Here is a 10,999-nt window from a genome sequence, read left to right as displayed (position 1 = left end):
TGCATCACCTAATTCAATAGTTGTTGTTTTGTTACAGAAAAATGATGAAGAATAGGAGTAGCTAGTTGCTTTCTTTAGCAAGATTCTTAGAGATGCTAAACTAAAGTACAATATTCTTTAAAAACGGGTATATGCTTTGGTAAAAGCCCTAAAGGCCTTCAGGACTTATGTGCTGCAATCACAGATCATTGCCTATGTGCCAAATGCTGCAATAAAGGATGTCTTAGTCTAGAGTGATGTGGAAGGCAAAAGAGGGAAATGGATAGTCAAGATTAAGAGTATGACTTGGACATAAAGCCCACAAAGCTAGTGAAAGGCCAGGGATTAGCGAAGATGCTGACAGAGTCAAATTTTCAGGGATTGGGAATCAACTTGCTAACACCTGCAAAAATTGAAGATGGTGAAGAAAAATCAAATCCAGGTATGAAGATCAGATATAAGTTTTTATGTTCAGAATGGTACAAACACATATTCCATTATTTATGTTTTCTCTCTTGTCCTCAATCTTCGGATAGAACAAAATATAGAGCATTAAAGATCAAATCACAGCCATATGTGATTGTTGAGGGCAGACTGTATTGGAAGGATCATGTGGGAATTTTATTGTTATGTTTAACAGAGGATGAATTTACAGAAACCATTGAAGATTATCATGAGAATTTATGCAGTGGACATTATAGTTGGAAGGCTACTGCACATAAAATCCTCCAAGCAAGGTTTTATTGGCCCAACCTATTTGGTGATACATATAAGTTTGTTAGAAGCTGTCAAAAGTGTTAGCTTTTTGCTGAGAAGAAGAGGTTAGCTCCCTTGCCTTTGATCCCAGTCTTCATAGAAGAACCATTCAGACAATGGGGACTAGATTTTGTTGGAGAAATTAACCCACCTTCAAGTGGACAGCACAAGTGGGTTCTCACAGCTACTGATTATTTCACCAAGTGGGTAGAAGCTATACCTACTAAAAGGGAAAATGACCAGGTGGTGATGAAGTTCTTAGAGGAAAATATTTTCAGCAGATTTGGATGCCCTGTCAAAATCATAACAGATAATGCTCAAGTGTTCAGTTCAAGTAAGTTTGTTGCTTTTTGTCAGAAGTATAATGTTATTTTATCTCATTCAACAGCTTATCATCCACAGGGAAATGGATTGGTTGAATCCACTAACAAAACATTGATGAAGATCCTTAAGAAAACTATTGCAGAGAATCAGAAAGATTGGGATTCAAAGTTAAAGTTTGCTCTATGGGTTGTTCGAGTGACTACAAGAAGGTCTACAGGAAAATCACCTTTTGAGTTAGTGTATGGAACTCAAGCTTTGTTCCCAAGTCAGCTTGTGAAGCTTGTAATTGCAATGATTCAGGAGGCAAAAGAAGAGCCCAATGCTCTGATAAGAAGAATGCATAAGGTAGTGGAGTTGAGTGAAAGCAGGGATAAGGTAAGAGATAATTTGATTATGTATCAATCAAAGACGAAGGGTATTTTTGACAGAAAGGGCAAAGAAATTGATTTTAAAGTTGGAGGCCTAGTATTAAGGTGGGATACTAGAAGAGAAGATAAGGGCAAACATGGGAAGTTTGATCCTCTCTAGTATGGTCCATTCAAAATTATAGAAGCAAGGGCAAATAATACATTCTTCCTAGAGAATCTTGATGGTGAATCTTTACATCTGCCTGTCAATGGGCAGTACCTCAAACATTACTTCCAGTTCTGAAACACAAGCATCTTCTCATTGTAGATACCGGAGTGAATTCATTGTACAAATTCCATAGAATTTAAATTAGCTACGCAATATGTGACTCCATGCCCGAGGTGAAGGCACTGATATGCAATTCTTAGTGCTTCTGTGGCAAAAGCACTATCCCTAGGTGGAGCCCGATGTCGTAGCATCCATTGTTATTTTAGTTTTATTCTCAGTTTTATCGCAAAATATATAAAAATAATAATAATAATAATAAAATAAATAAATAATCAAATATTATGTTATAACGGAAATGCAGAAATTTGAAAGAAATCACTTATTTTATAGTATTAATGGCTTTGGAACATGAGAAACTCGCGAGAAGATCTAAGTCATCCACTTGGAAGGAAACAAATCCGACGATAATCGCACGATTAACAAGGGTGAGGTTTACTCCAAAATCGGATGCGAGAAGTTATAAAATCGAGTTAGAACCTCAGTTGATCAAGGTCGTCCGCTTGAAGAATGTAGATCCGACGGCAATCGCGTGGTTAACAAGGACGATGTTTAATTCGGAAAATAGGCGTGATGGTTTATAGAATGTGATTTAATCCGTTGAAGTCCGGATTAATCATAACCGCTCATCAAGAAGCAACAAGATCCGACGAATATCGCATCAAAAAGTGCACGAAATTTATTATAAATTTCGGACCCAAGAAATCTTTAAATTACAGTTTTGTTTCCATATCGGGTCCGTGGGGAAGGCAAAGGTCTAGGGAAAAGGTGGACACAATAAGTTTATGAATCGGAGTCTAAATTCTTTTCAATTCTGTGGTAAGCCATATTCTGCGTAAATTAACCAATTCCGTAGTTTTAGTAGAATAATTAGAATTAAAGGTGGATGACCAAAGCTCTAAAGGAACGGTGATTGGTCGGGTTTCTTTGTGTTTCCGCCAATCGGAGCACTCCATTTCTTTATGTTTTAGCAAATTAGAACATTTCTGATACATACATGGGCCCAAGTCCACACACAGAGTTTTGTAAAGATGCAATTTGTTGTGTTAAAACAATTTAATTATTATCAGAACATCTACAAAGAAACTTCATCAGCAGTCAATCCATAGATCCAAATAGCGAGCAACCATCATCAGTTTTCTAATTTCTGTTACTTCTTGTTATTTTGTTTTCTTGAGAATGAGGTGTATTTTACCCTCCAATGTAATATTCTGTAATGACTTTTACTTTAGACAGTTAGGAGATAGTTAAACAGTTTGACAATTTTGGTGATTATCAACTGTCACATGATGTATAAAAAGGGACAAAATTATAGAAAAAGGGTTCGAATTTTGAAGAACCTGGAGACTAGGCTACTGTATTTTTTATAAACTGTTGACTAATGAAAGAATCAGAAGTTTTCCACACTTTGTTGGGTATGATTTTGTGACTTCTCTATTATGTGTCATCATATGTCTTCTTTTCTTTAAGTATAGTAATGAAGTTGCAGGCTTTTGTTTGCTTATGTGAATGAAGTTAAAATTCCTTAAAAGAGCGCTCCTATACTTAAAACCCTTATACATTTCTTCTAAGTTACAGATAATAGTTTCTGTGTAAAGCAGCATATTGTCTCTAACTTCTCAAAGCATTCTCCACTCAGCATTCATATTCAGCAATCAAATGGCATTCTGAGGCTTTCATATCACCCAAGTATTAAGGGTTAAGAACCAGGTCCTTCACTTGAAGATACATCATACAAATAAGTGAAAATAATAATAAACATTAATGTCTTAAGCATGATTTCTACACAGCCAAGAAATTGGTTTCTTAAGAGAAAACATATTCAACTTCTACGAAGTTGCGCGCCAAAAACCTCTGCTTCCTGTTAGACCAGGAAATTGTTGTGGACCGAACACTAAAAATTCCGCCTGATGTACTCTTTCTTTCAGATGGACTCCCTTCCCAATCTGCATCTATGAAGCCACACAACTTCAATCCCTCTATCCATCTGTACCATACTCCATACTAGGTAGTGCCTCTGAGGTACCGTAAAACATGCTTAGTTGTATTCCCATACACTTTGGTCAGCCTAATCATAGCTTGGCTCAGTTGGTTGACTGCATAGCACATATTTGGTCATGTGTTCACAAGATACATTAGTGAACCCACTAGTTTTCGATAAATTGTAGCATCAACCTCTTCACCTGAAGTAGCATTCTCCTTGCTCCAGTTGGTTGCTAGTGGTGTCTCCATGGGCTTACAACTCTCCATGTGAAATCTTTGCATTATCTCAATGGAATAATTGCCTTGAGACACAAACAATTACCCATCAACTTACCATACTTCTAGCCCAAGGAAGTAGTGCATGAGACCCATGTCTTTCACCTCAAATTCCTTTGCAAGGTCCTCCTTGCAATATTTGATTAGCTTCTCATCACATTTAATATTAAATCATCAAAATATAAAACAATGATAAGAAATTTACCTTCTACCACATCTACTTCACTTTTAATGAAGCCCAATCTAGTGAGATAACTATCAATCTGAGTGTACCAAGCTCGGGGTGCCTGTTTGAGACCATACAATGCTCGTCTGAGTTTACACACATGAGACTCTTGATCAAATGTCTCAAAACCTTTTGGTTTCTCTATGCACACTTCCTCCTCAATAACACCATTGAGAAATGTTGTTGTTACATCCATATGATGGATCTTCCACCTCATCTACGCAGCTAGTTCAAGAATTGATCTAATGGATGAATACCTTGCCATGGGAACAAAGGTTTGCTCATAATCAATTCCCTCAACTTGATAGAATCCTTTGGACACAAATCTAGCCTTATACTTCTATGTGCTTCCATTTGTTGCGTGCTTAACCTTGAAGATCCATCCCAAACCTACAACTAATTTAACTGTCGGTCTTAGGACCACTTCCCAAACATTGTTATTCATAATGGATTCATACTCTTCCACTATTGCATCAACCCAAATTGGTTTCTCAATTGCTTCCTCAAAAGAGGATGGCTCAATCTCTATAATCTCGGTCATTAGAACCATGTATCCAATGTACCTCTCAGGTGACCTCTATTGCCTACGCAAATTTGAAGAAGCTCCCATATTCTCCCTCGCATCCTGTACCAATCTATCAACTTCCCTGCGTATTTTTCTACCTTCTTTGGATCGTTCTACTTGAGTGGTTGTCTCCTCTCTACTCCTCCATTTGTGGTTGCTCCACAACTTCTTGAGGCTCCTCCTTTGGAGCTAAAATCTCCTCTTCTAGTAGGATTTGCAGCTCCCTCTCAAGAGAGCATCTCATTGCTTTATGCTCATCAAACTTTACATCTCTCCGCACAATTGTCATTCTAAGTGAAGGTAAGTACACTTGGTAATCGTGTGGAGTTTCGTTGTAACCCACAAAAACTCCAAACATTGTTGTCAGCTCAATTTTCTTCCTTGAATCTTTGGAGACATGGCAGTGAATAGAGGCTCCAAAAATTATGAAATGATTCACATCCGGCTTTCTCCCTCAGAAAGCCTCCTCCAGTGTAATCATACCAAGAATTTGATGAGGACTCTAGTTCTACAAGTAGATTGTTGTATTGCATGCCTCTTCCCACAAATGCATTGGTAGGCCTTTGTCATGTTGCATAGTTCTCACAACTCCTACAATGCTCTAGTTCTTTCTCTCAGCTACCCCATTCTGTTGTGGGTTGTGGGGAATTGTCAGTTTTCTTCGCATTCCTTCTTTGGCACAAAATTCCTTGAATTCATTCGAAACATACTCACCCCTTTTGTCGCTCATGAGAGCTTTCACCTTCTTGTCAATCTCTTTCTCAACTAGTGCCATGAATTCTACAAATTTTGAGAATGCCTCATCCTTCTTCCGCATGAAGAAGATCCAGCACTTTCTTAAGAAACCATCAATAAAAATAACATAGTCTCAATCATGGAGAAGATCCTCTCCAAGACTGCATTTGCTTTATTGTCTCAATCATGAAATGTGGATTTTACATACTTCCCCAAGGTACAACCCTTGCAGACATCATGTTGCTCAAGTGATCCTTTCGGGAGGCCAGTGGTTATTTGTTGCATAATTTTAAGGGTGCCATGGTACAAATAGCCCATCTCCTATGCTATAGTTCATAGACATCACGACTCTACACTTTCTTTGCCTTACTGCTTAATGCAGCACAATATTTCGCATCAATTTTATACAGGTTCTTCACACGAACCCTAATCTGCTTCACCTGCCCATTAGCTATGTGTCTCAAAAAGACTTCCTCTTTACTAAAGATCACATCATAGCCATGGTCTTCCAAAACTGCTACAGAGATGAGGTTCTTCTTCAGGCCTGGTACAAACATGATATCTTTGAGGCGAATAGGGGATTTTGAATCCCTCTTAAAGGTTATTGTACCAATCCCATTAGCATTATACATTTTGGCGTCCCCAAGCTCAATATGCATCTAGAGATATTTCTCCTCCAAGTCATTGAAAAACTCTCTACACCTTGCCATGTGGAACAAGGAACATGAGTCCAAGTACCACATACTCCCCATCACAGTGTTGGCCATGCATGTTATCAAGGTGAAGTCTAGCTCGAACTATGAAGCCAATGTTTCACCTATTGTTGCTCCTGAGTTCTTATTGCTAGACTTTTTGTGTGGAAACTTCGTAGCATAGTGCCTGAATTCATGACAATTGAAGCATTTTATTTTGGAAAAGTCTTTCTTCTTCCCCCTTGGTTGGATTGTAGTTTGGTTTGATATCTCATCCCTTTTCCCTTCTTTCCCTTTCCAACCAATGCAAAATTTTATTTATCCTGTCCTTTGGATGAACTTCCATCTCTAGTATTCCGCGTGATTTCTTCTTATACCAAATGGGACCATAAGCATTCCCAAATCGGTAATTTCTCCCTCCCATTCATCGATTCTTGGTAGCTATGCTAGCTTTTGGGAAGGCCTAGAAGAACTAGGCTCACCAAGTCATCTTCTGCAACATTCACACCAACCCCTCCAAGCTCATCTCGAACCTATGTAAATATGGTGAGATACTATGGAATAGTATCATTCTTCTGCATCTTAATGTTTCAAACTTTGTCTTTGAAGGCTAGTTTTCTATGGTCACTGTTATTCTCAAATATCTCACTCGGTGCCTTCCACATTGCGAAAGGAGTTTCTTTCCCATGGAGATTTGAGACAATGTGGTCTCTCACTCCCTCCTGGATTATTCTCCTCACCTTGGCTACATCTTTCTTCCATTGGGCTAGGTTCTAGGCATCAGCTAATCTTGGTTTTGGAATGTTTGAATTAACATAATCTAACAATCCATTATCATCAAGCACTGCCTCCATGTGATCCTTCCAGGCAATGAAATTTGAGCTTCCTTCCAAGGCATACTCCAGTCCATTGAAGACCATTCTCCAAACTCTGAGGAAATCCTCCTACACTGAAGCTACAAATTCAAATCTCTTGAGGAATAACTTCAAATTCTTGATCTAATGTGAAGCATGCTCTGATACCATGTAGAAATTTGATAGAGTTGCAACTGCTCAAGAAATTTAATCTAAAACCAAAGACACAATTCTACTCTTCTAGTATGTTGAATGAAATTCACAATTTAGAACAGCATGCATAGACATGAAATAAGCAAAACCACAAATACACAGTGATTTCTAGGGGAACCCAATTGGAAAAAAACCCTCAAGCCTATTTGCATTAATCAATGAATTGACAAATTATTACAATTGCTAGCTCCAGCTCTGAGATCAACCTGCAAAAGAATAATTGTTCCCTTGTTCAATGAACAAGATTTGCCTAACACTTAGACAAATGTTTGCTCACCAAGGCCCTTATTTCCTTGTGCAAATCCAGAGGAAACTAGGCCCTATTCTTTAGGAAATTCCTCCAAAATGATTGCGCAATTCCCAAGGATTGATCATTGATTGCATGCAACACTTGTACACTCAACACTAGTTTATAACTTATGTTACACTGCCTTGGAATCTCCACCACAGCTAAGTAATTCGAATTCCTTGCATGCATGAGATATTTCTTGTTGATTGATCAGTTAATTGGATGATCTTTGAGTTAGAATGTTGTCCCACTACACAACTAACCTTTAACTAGTTCTATTAACTGTTAGAACTAGTTTAACTAAGTACAACTAGAAATAATTGAACTGGATTGCTATAAATTGGAAATCACACATGCATAACTGAAATCCAAGCCCTCTAACTCAGAACTTACTAAGCTAACTGAGTGACAAGATCCATGTCACACTAGTTAACTGCCTCCAAGTTGTCCGTTGATGTGGAAATTTCAAATTTTCTCAATTTGACCAAGGCTAAGCCAAATCAAGCCTTTCTTGCTACACTTCTCAACACCCTCACTTTCATCCTTAGCACATGAGGCCTCAACGTTTCCCTTCTAGGCCTCCATGTCAGCCTTGTTTGGGCTTAAGAAGGCTTATTCGACTTAAATTTTGAGCTATCATGGTTTACTTGTAACCATAAGTGGGTTACTAGACATTTTAGGCATTGGAGGGGTTGTCTTTTAATTTTTGAAGTCGTAACTCATGTATAAAGGATGAGATGGAGTCTCACTCTATCCATCATCACTTGGATCTTGGATCTCTCTCTTGAGAATTTCAGACCTCCAATTGGAGGATGAATTTGGATGTTATTGATGAACTTTGATGTTTAGATAATTTCACTGTCTTTCTTGGAGATTCTCTTTGGCATTATTGTGGATGGATATATTCTTTCTTGTCTTGTAAGTGTTATTTAATGTTATATTTCTGATTTGGTCGATGTCTAATGCATGGAATATTTTCTCATGGTTATTAATGTTCCCTAATTGATGAAAAATTATTTAAAGCATTGAAACTATTGGGAATGTGTTACTCATAGATAATGAATGAATGAATGTTCTTAGAGGATTGATTGCATTTTCATCCTTGAAACTCGATAACAATTGTCATTGAAGTATAAATTTCTAAATTAGTCGTGTAGTTGCCTCTATAAATAGTGAAGCTACTTCTTTAGGCCTCCTTGAAGAGCGAGTTTTCATTTCTTGGTTTATCCTTGACTCAAATTCTCCCAATAGTTAGGCACTAGGTCTTAAATCCTTGGTGATCACTTTACAATTGATAAATCATCTTTCTTTCACCTCCTCTCCATCTCTTTTCTCATCCCTTTAAGGATAAGGAGTCCTCTCTAGGGCTTGGTGTGAAATCAATTAGAGTGTGTTTTGAATTTCCCTTGGATAGATCTCTTCCTTAGTGTGTCCTCTAGTGATTCTCATGTTTTGATGCAATTCCTATGGTGGGATCTCTGGAAATTTGATGCCCTAGCCATCCCACCAAGGGGAAACCCTAGAATTTATCCTTCAACTTAGGGATTCTTTGAAGGCTTTTTCTTTGGTACTTGTTGAATTATATCATACATAGCCTTTTATCTTGTCTACCTTGACCTTGGATGAACTCTTATTTTGTTGAATATTTCAACCCCAGGTCTCGTGTAGTTTCCTTTTTAAGAGGCTTTTCATGAAAGTATTATTAGTTCCTCCCAAAGCTTGCACGTTTATTGAGCTTTTCCATTGAATGAGCCACCTTCCTTCACTTCAAACCTTCCTTAGATACATATCTATCACAAGTCATAATGGGACTCCTCCCGTTTGTGAAAATCTGTGAAGTGAAGGGGACTTAGGTTGTGGTGACAGTGGGCATTTCTCCCAAGTGTTGTTGTTCCCTCTAGCTTTTGCTTATTCACTAGGCTTGCTTGTTTGTGCAGCAACAGGTTTCACAGAACTGCCTACTGAATCCTTCACCAAGCTCGATCAACCTTTTCTCCTTGAACCCATACCGAAACATGAAACAAAGGGACAAAAACAAAATCCTTCTTCATGTTCCTTATCCAGCTTGGCTTCCTAAAGTATGAAGCCTCCTTGGATCAATTTTCACTTGAGAAGAATGCTCTTGTTGGATGATCAAATGAGCCTCCTCACTTCCCTTCTTAAAATGTTCTATGAGGGAAATCGCTAACCCTCAAGGGACATCACTTATGCCTAGCCGACTTGACTATTCTTCATGAAACCCCAACTAACTTAGGGAAATTAATTTCTTCATTTGATCTCACCACATCATCAAATCCTTAGTTTCCCCTTATCCCTTTAGGGGTGCCCCACATGATTTAGATAATTAAACAATATTTTCTTCACTTGGTTTCACGCCCACAAATTTTGCTGCAAAACCCATTTCTTTGGTACATTCACACACAACCCATGCGGGTCAAGCTTCTCCCAAACTTTATTCCCTAGGGTGTGGGAGTACCTCCCAAGCTACACAAATCAACAACTTATTCTTAGGGAACCAAAATGAGACCTTAAAGCCCAATCGCCATAACTTACCAAAATAGGTGAAATCTCTCTCAATTCAATTATGATAACCCAAGGCTTTCAATTCCATTATAGGATAAATTATAGATGTCAAACTTAAGACTTATTTCTTCAAAACTCATCACCCTCCTAGGTTTCCCTCAACTAATTACAAATCCCATTCATTGCTCTTAAGAACTTGATAACAGGGATATTTTGAGCTTTGCCCCAATTCATCTTGGGTCATTGCTTATTACAAATATTATCACTAGGATTTCCTCCATATCCCTCTCAAGCACAATCACAAAAAAACCTCCAAGTCTTCTTAACAACATATAGGGACAAACTCCATCTACTCAACAACAAAGCTATCCACAAGATTAATAAGATTTCAATTCATTTTCTAGGGCTATAAAATCCAAATCAACCCTTCAACAAATTTATGTCAATTCACAAGTTCTTCAGTGAATTTCCTAACACCTTGTATCAAAAGTTCTATGAAGACTCCTTCCTTTGAGTCTTCATTCTAAAATCAAGGCATGTACTCTTGCATTGGGATTAAGATTTACATAATTTTTTATCCATAATAGTTTTGTAACTTAGTTGGACAATATGTTTATGTTTACATATTAAAGGTTCTTTCTCAAAGACCAGTGCAGACCAAGCCTTTGGGGCTGAGACTTGTTGAGGTCCTCTAACCTCTCTATTATGAGACTTCATTACAAAATGCATTACACATCTATGATATCACAATTAAACATACTTTAAATATTATTTCTAAATACATAGCTCGTTCCTCGTTGAGGTCCTCTAACATCTCTATCATGAGACTTCATTCCAAAATGCATTACACATCTATGATATCACAACTAAACATACTTTAAATATTATTTCTAAATACATAGCTTGTTGCTACTGAAATTACAAATCAATGACTAGGCACAATTATACGAA

This window comes from Pinus tabuliformis, chromosome X (genome assembly GCF_031772625.1).
Source record: "Pinus tabuliformis cultivar Carrire ecotype Pingquan chromosome X, CPIR1, whole genome shotgun sequence".
NCBI classification, from domain to species: Eukaryota; Viridiplantae; Streptophyta; class Pinopsida; order Pinales; family Pinaceae; genus Pinus; species Pinus tabuliformis.
This window is presented reverse-complemented; position numbering follows the sequence as displayed.